An 8,818-nucleotide genomic window follows, 5' to 3' on the forward strand; every position below is an offset into this window, starting at 1 on the left:
TCTTATTTTTTAATTTTTTGTACGTCCCGATTGGAAATCTTCCTTTCCTTAGATGAATCATAATGTGGTCACCCACCTCGAACACTTTTTGTCATCGATGCTTGTTCGCTTACACCTTGTATTTCTCATTCGAGGCATGTAGCTTGGTCTGCACCTACGCATGGATGCCCATGATCTTATCTGCCATATGTTCTGCTGCAATGTTCGTGCCTAGTAGCTTAGACAGAGGGATCAAGTTAAGTGTATGGCGAGGCACTCGTTCGTAAAAAATCTGGAACAATTATTTTCCTGTCGAGCAATTTACCGTGTTGTTGAATGCAAACTCTGTTTGAACAAAGACAAATCCTATTGCTTTAGTTTTTCTCCTGAAATACAGGAAAGGAGGTTTTCCAACGTGCGATTCACAACCTCGGTCTGCCCATCAGTTTATGGGTGGTAGGCATTGTTGAATTGAAGTCACGTATTGAATTGAGTCCACAAAGTTCGCCAGAAGTGGCTAATGAAGTTCGTGTAATGATCAGAAGTAATGGTCTTAGGGACCTCATGTAGCCGTACGACCTCCCTGAAAAATAGATTCGCCACGTATGTTGCATCAAGGGTCTTCTTGCATGGACTAAAGTGCGCCATCTATGAGAAACGATCTACCACCACAAACACCAAATTCATGCCGTGTTGTGTTCATGGGAGATCAAGCATGAAGTCTATAGATAAATCCTCACAATGTCCATCAGGCATAAGTAACAAGGTGTAGAGTCTCATATTTTAAGAATATCCCTTGGAGGTCTGACAAACATGACAACATTGTATGACTTTTCCCACATCACATACTAATTGCGGCCAGTAATATCATTCTTTCATAAGAGCTCGCATCTTGTCTCGCCCAATGTGTCCACCGTGGCCACCTCCATGTAACTCCTGAATAATCTGCTCCCTCAAAGAATTTTTAGGGTTGCATAATCGATTCCCTTTAAAGAGGAAACCGTCATGTAGATGAAAGTCGTTGGGATAACCTTCTTGTCACTTCATCAAAAAATCTTTGAAGTCTTCATCCTCAGCATACATCTCCTTGAGACAGTCGAAACAGACCACTTCATTACTCATCATAACGAGTAGTGATGCACGACAGCTAAGTGCATCCGCCACCTTGTTCTACTGCCCTGACTTGTGCTTCAGAACAAATGTGAATTTCTGTAAAAATGCAACCCATATACCATGCACATGATTCACTTTAGTCTGACTATTAATAAACTTTAATACTTGATGGTTAGTGCATAGAACAAACTCTCTGTGAATCAGATAATGCTGCTAATGTCGCAGTGCATGAACAACTATGTATAACTCAAGCTCATATGTCGACTACTTCTTTTGGGCTTCGCTGATCTTCTCGCTGTACTACCAAAAAATAAGGCAAAGCCGACAGATGTGTGGCTGTTTCGGCTACGGATTTTAGCCGTCGGTATTACCGACGGCTAAAATTCATAGCGAAAACACCAAAATATGTAGCCAAAAGGTCAATTTTTAAGGGTGGACGTTCAATCGCTACTGTTTTCCTGTGGTGTTGTTCACCAAAGATTTATTTCGAGCTGATTTTTCAGTATCAACCTTAAAAGATTGTTTACAAATGGATGTATGGTGTGGATTAAACACAAACATCATGGTGGGGGCCGTAGAGCCTTACCAAATCTAAAGCTAAGCTATCGTTTTCATTTGTACAATGAAAACTATCAGTTTTGCATTTTTTGTTAAATAGTGGTGACTCGTTCATAGAAAATGCAGGTTTGATATATGGCTATCTAGACCATCCAAATAATGGGTCTCGTTGTAGATGGTTTATAGTTATAATTTTCTTATGTAATAGTATCTTAACCATCCACTAAATGGACCCTATATTGTATAGCTGTGAATACAGTGTATTTTATAAAATATGGAAAACTCACATTTTCTAGATTTAAACTCTTATCTCATTTCAAAAGAGAAAATTTTACTTTCCCTCTTTCGACCGCCATTTTCTTCATCTCTCATCCCTCTTTCAAGCGCCGGCTTCATCGCCAGTCAATCGCCCTTCTAAGGTGAGTCGTGTGATTTTTTATCACAGAACGTTATATGTTTAATCCAGAAGCTCATATCCATCTGTGATATTCAAAAACACTCGTAGATTGAAAGATCTTGCCTAACCATTTTTTGGCATTCACATTGTTATATGTTGTGATTTTGTACATCAGTTTTTCTAAATTGTTAAAGCGGATTAGGTGCGGCCCTAACCGTGGGGCCACCTTGATGTATTTATTTTATTTCTTTTTCTAGATCATTTTAAGGTAAGCAGATCCAATTCTCAGGTGGACAATAGCATGGGAAAAGGTGATGATTAACCATTAATCGGCCCACAAAAGTTTTGGATCAAGCTGATTTTTTTTTTTTGTTTTTTGTTTTTTGTTACACACACACACACACCCCATCCATGGAGGTTTGTTTGACCTTATCAACATGTTGGATGGCAAATAAAAGTTACAGAAACATTATAGTGGGCCGTAGGAAGGTTTTAATGGTAGGGTGTTCAATCACCACTGTTTTCAATGATATGGTCCACCTGAGATTTGGATCTTCGTTTTTTGGGCTCATGCCATAAAATGATATGGAAAAACAGATGGACGGTGTAGATATAAAATATATACATCAAGGTGTTGGGTGAGGCCCGGTCACACTTAATCCACTTAGCCCTCTTGAGTTTTATTTTATTTATTTATTTATTTCTGACGTGGTCCTTATATCGTTGGTCCGTTTGATTAACGGTTTGGTTGTTATCGTGGGACCCACTTGTAAGTGCTCAGGGCATGGGATGCTACCCATGTCCTGGTTGAGGATCATACCCGAGTTGGGAAGACTTGTGTAGTTGAATGAATGCCTGTCTCGTTGTGGATGGTCAATTGGTTGTAGGGGGCTGATTCAATGGTTAAGATTGTCTAATCTGTAGATTATCGAAGTTCTGGAAGATCCTGACAGTGGAACTGTCTACGGTAGTACTTTTTAATCTTCTTTAGACTATTTTAATTTCATGCATAGATTGTAATGGTCACAATCTTCCCTTCAGCGTAATTTTATGGTGGCCCATAAATCATAATAGAGTTACAACATGGATGGTGGCCATTGAGCAGGACACACGTACGCTGGACCCTAACTCGCAATAGAGGCAAATTCAATTCTTCCCAATTCCCTATATTTGGTTGAGAAAAATATTAGAATTGCTCGTGATTTGGGGAAGAGAAAGAGGGAAAAGAAATTCTTATTTAATGTATATTTCACTTCCTGTGATTCACCAAATCCCTATGAGGGTGTTTTTTGCATCTATCAGGCATATTCATTTTTCACTTCAGTTCTTAATATTTCCCCTACTATGTTAGTGACAGGAGCTAACTGAATGTTGGCCCTGTTATATAAAACTACATTGACTTCTTAACCATCTTGGTTACTGGAATTACTAGCACAGTTTTACAAAATTCTGGAATTGGGTTTTCCATATCTAGTGAACATCCAATGCCTAGAAGAATAGTGTTTTGTCACACTTTCATAAAAAGCCATTGGATTCACTTATTTTCTGTATGAAAATTCATAAGTTCCTCTCAAAACTCTTAACTATTTTTCATCCTGGTGCTGATGCCAATTCGTGGTTATGAAGGTTGGAACAACTATTGTGACCTGAGCTGACGGAAGATTAGCATTAGGCTGACTTGGAGCTCTTTGCGAGCAGGTATGCTAGACATGGCACACCAGCTTATTCATGACCAAATTTCCCTTCTCTTTAGATGTCATAGCAACATATCATATCTTTATGACTTTTGGGAGTTATTTCCCATTATCTCATTCTTTTTCTTTTATATTTGGATATTTGTTCTTTAAATGTTTATACTTATGATTCTTTGTTAACTGATGTTGTTAATTAGTATTTATGCCACCTACGGTTACATCAGGTGATGAAAATGCTCATTGCAGGTGTTATATCTGGGGCACTTCTATACATTGGAGATGATTTCCAGGTCGTTAATGACAGCGAATTTCTACAGGTAAATGTTCAAGAATGCATATATATTTTCATGGATGGTTATGTGTTTTTATGTTTGGACGCCAACTTCTCATCATGTTGATTAATGCTTATGCTAGTAGGAAACAATTGTCAGCATGGCATTGCTAGGTGTACAATTTTTGGAGCTGCCTCAGGGGTTGGACTAATGATGTGTAAGGGCGTAAGAAAGCTACCCTTCTTGCTGATGCAGTTTTTGCTGTTAGATCGATTGTCATGTGTGTTGCGCCAAATCTTTATGTTCTTATATTTGGAAGATTCCTGGTGGGCCTAGGTGTTGGTGTTGTATCTAAGACTGCTCCCATGTATATTGCTGAAGCAACCCCATCTGAGATATGGAGAGGACTAGTAGCTATAAATGTGATTATGATTACTAGCGGGTAGTTTCTTTCCTACCTTGTAAATCTTGCCGTCACTGAGGCCAGATTATCTTGCTTTATGTCATTCTATTGTTGTTGCTTGATCAACTTCGATATTTATTCAATAAATACCTGTTTAGATGTTTTCTTGGAGCAACATTAAGGAGAAAAATCAATAATGTGGAACGTCATAAATTCCCTACAAATTTTCTCCAGTTGATGTTAGGACAGAGTCCACAATGAAGTATTTTCAATTAAAAATATATTGCATAAAAGGTTGTGTTTGCCTGATTTGGATACTATTGGATAACGAGTAACCACAGTGAATTTTGAATACAATTTTAACAGGATTGATGACACAGTTGTGTTTATTATTATCTTTTAAACATACATTCTAGCCAAGGTAAGCTTTTTGCAAAGTATTATAGTGGAACTGTGGAGGGTTTTCAAAGAGCTTATTGCGGGTAACCTGGGGCCAATTTAAGTTGTGTTTTGATGCATAAGTGACTTGAAGATGTGGTATTGATGAACTCAAGAAAGCAATTTCTAGATCTCTGCACTGCTTCCATAAGATGAATTGAAAAGATGAGCATTTCCAACTTGCTTTATAAACTGTTAATTAAAATTTTCTGTTTAAATTTGTTAAGGTAAGTTCCCATTTCCCCCTCAAAATTCTTTTGTCTGTTTTCCATGGCAAGCAGGTTTCACTCTTCTATGAAGATGGCAAACCCATCGATGGGAAGGGTATCGGAAGAAGGTTGGTTGATAAAGTTCACCAGACTTACCATAGTGAGCTTGCTGGAAACGATTTTGCTTATGATGGTGAGAAGAGCTTGTTTGCTGTTGGAGCTCTTCCACAACAAAATTTTGAATTCACTGTTGTGCTCGAAGACATGTCCTCATATAGGTACACTATTATTTTGATATTTATTAATGGATACATATTTCTTTCTATGGTGTTACCAATATGATGAATGGATGGGGTTGATTTTTGCCTAAGATGATTTCGATAGTGTGGCCTACAAATTGTAAGGGTTGGATTTTATACATATATGATAATTTGGAAGTTGTGAGTCTGGATTATACATATATGATAATTTGGAAGTCCCTCGTCCAGTCGAGTGGTTGGCTGTTGTTACAACCTTTTTTCTTCTTTTAGTTTTGTTTTCTAGGTTTTTTTTCCTTTTCTTTTTCTTGTTTCCTTTTCTCTTGGGTCTTTCTGGCTTTGGCTTAATAAAAATATCATCATTCAAAAAAAAAAGAAAAGGTCCAACCAGAGAGAAAGTGGACAGATCAATCCTTCCTTTCCTTCCACTTGTCTATTACGCAACATTTTAATCTTTTAACACCCAAATCTCTGACATATGCCTTTAATACTTGGATAACTGCTACGAAGCGAAGAGTTTTAAATGAATTTAGAAAGCTATACTTGCTCTAACTGGTGCATCTGGTTGGAAAGGAAAATTAGAAAATTCAGTCTTTTCTTGTAACTCATATATTTAAGCCTTTTGCAGAACAAAACATTGTGTGAAGAATTCTGTGCAAACATATCCCCAAAATCGGCATTCTTTGTACATGCATCAATTATTTTGGAGACTTAGAGACAGTTCCCTACGAGTTTACCTCATTAGCAGAATATCCTGGTTAAATGGAGCATACCAAACTCAGGTTTTCTAAAACTCAATTTTCAGGTTTTGATATCTACGAATCACTTTGGTGCGAGTAGTATCGACAGAAATAAAAATCGAGCATTTGTGGCTGCACTTAGAGTAGGTGCACAAATGTACTGTCTCATTTGGGAGATTATGGATCTTCTGGTGGGTATTCAATTAGAAGTTAAACATCTAGTATCTTGAATTTGAAATTAAGCATAACTTGGAATAGATAGTAAAAGCTATTAATGATCAGGTGGTGCCATCCTAGAGAACACAAACTCTGCTGAAAAATGTAGAGCTCATCTTACAGGGGATGTTTAGATGGTTTCCATCACCATGTGTTTAGGGAAGATTGTTTTAACTTGTAGATGACTATATTGTTTAGGCAGATTATCCGAAGGGAATAAGCTCACCTTGAAAGGGGCGGGGGCACCCTGTCTTCAAAAAAATATTGTTTATTCAGATGATCAAAGTACTTTTCCATCCAGATGGAGGTCTTGGATCTCATGCCTATATAATATGTTGGTGCATGAACACAAACTGGATATGCAGGGGTGATCATCGATTAGCAAACTTCCTAAATCTCATGGAAGAATCATAACTTATCTAGTTAAAATTCTAGTTATAGATAAATTACCTTGCACATGTGAGAGGATCATATGATGGTATTTATGGGTAGTTTTGTTGTAGATTCAAGAGGCATTTTAGTCAATTAAAAGTTTTTTAAAAAGTAAATTATTTATAAAAATGAAAATTCAGCAAAATTATTTTGACTTCTAACAGCAATATGGATGGATATACATATACTAGACACGGACATGAAATGCACATGGAGATATGAAGATGTTTGCAAGTTTGTTGGAGTTCAAGAGCACTTTTTTTCCCTTCATATAACTCTTTTCCAAAATGCATTTGGAAAACCTAAATACACACTACCCAATTGCCAACATCTCCAAAATAGCATACAAAGAGATTCCTTGCCTAAGCGCACCTTTACAGGCATATATTTGATTTTGCTCGGCTGGAACATTTGATCAATGCACATCATGGAGAGAGGAAGCAGTTATGTTTTGTCCTATCTATAAACAAAGTTCTTGTGGGGGACAACACAGATGCACCTCCAAATTACATAAATGCCCTTACATTTAGTTTAAAAGCCCTCCCATGTCCTTAAATAATGCATAAATTTAGTGATCCATAAAACTAATGGTGTGAAGACCTTTTCCCTGGTTTATTTCATTATATGTATGAGAGATATACTAATACATATGACCCATGAAATGCATGCGAATAGTGGAAGCAGTTTGCAAGATGTGGGTGACAGGTGGAGAAGTATAAAAGGAGAGTTATTTGAAACTCCAACAGACTATGGTGCTTTTTTTTTTTTGTGGGGGGGGGTGGGTGGGTAGAACTTCTACCCATGGCATATACTGCTCAGTTTTACCCACTCGCCATCAGTAAATGCTGCCAATTTTAGCCGCTTATAGGATTTCTTGCCAGAATTCGGTGTGCCCTAATGAACACCCAATGTAACTAGCAAATGATAATCTTGTCAGGATTTTTATTTTATTATTATTTTGTTATATATATTTATTTATTTTTAAAAGGCCTGTTGTTGGTTGAGGATTTGGATCCTATAATGTTGAAATTTAAGGATTTCATTGGAGTTTTTTAGTATATTTGAGTATGGAAAGAAGCTGAATGATAATTGAAGTTGTAAATTTGTGTGTGTGTGTGTGTGTGTGTGTGTGTGTGTGTGTGTGTGTGTGTGTGAGAGAGAGAGAGAGAGAGAGAGAGAGAGCTGATGTTTACTCTGTGTTTGTACATGCTCCCATGATGTGTACTCTGTGGGTGTTCCTTATCCAGGACTAGTGGGAATGGCAGCCCTGGTGGCAATGACAATCGTGGGGAAGGAGATCAGAAGAGACCAAGACGTCCGTATCAATCAAAGACATTTAAGGTTGAGATTCATTTTGCCGCCCGAATCCCAATGAAAGCCATAGCGAATGCTCTATGAGGTCATGATTCAGAGAGCACTCGGGAAGCTTTATGAGTGCTTGACATCATACCAAGGCATCACGCAACAAAGAAGTATGTAATTTCAGTTTTTTATTGTTGGCATCGCTTCTTTTTTTTTTTTTCTTTCATAAAATTGTTAACATAGCTGGTAATTCTAGAGGATGCCTACTCGTACAGCAATCGTATTTCAACAATGAGCCTCGCAACTTCACTGACATAGGAGGTGGTGTTGTTGGCTGTCGAGGTTTCCATTCTAGCTTCCGCACCACCAATGAGGCTTGTCTCTGAATATTGGTATCTCCTTGAATTTTTTGTGAACGTGGGGTTATTGATATCCATGTGTTTCTTAATTGCAACCCGTGTTTGACAATATCATTTTCATCACTTTTTTATCCACTACCCTGTGCAGATGTGTCTACAACAATGATTATAAAGCGAGGACCTATTGCAGATTTTCTAGTGGTTAACCAAAATGTTAGACATCCCTTTGAGATAGATTGGGGAAAGGTAAGCAAGTTTCATGCCTAAGTGAACACTTGAAAACCTGTTGTCTTAATTGATTGTGACCTTTTGTCGTATGTTTCATACTTCTGACCCGTTTTATTTCATGTCAGGCAAAGAGAATGCTGAAAAACCTGAGAGTGAAGACATGACCTTCTAATATGGAATTCAAGATTGTAGGACTAAGTGAACTTCCATCCGACCAGCAG

The 8,818-nt window shown here is 37.6% G+C and overlaps 1 pseudogene; it reads left to right on the top strand.

Moving 5' to 3' along the window:
* The first annotated feature begins 3,968 nt into the window (after positions 1-3,968).
* Positions 3,969-8,818, top strand: LOC131225433 (protein argonaute 4B-like; annotated as a pseudogene).

This window comes from Magnolia sinica, chromosome 2, assembly GCF_029962835.1.
Source record: "Magnolia sinica isolate HGM2019 chromosome 2, MsV1, whole genome shotgun sequence".
Classification (NCBI taxonomy): domain Eukaryota; kingdom Viridiplantae; phylum Streptophyta; class Magnoliopsida; order Magnoliales; family Magnoliaceae; genus Magnolia; species Magnolia sinica.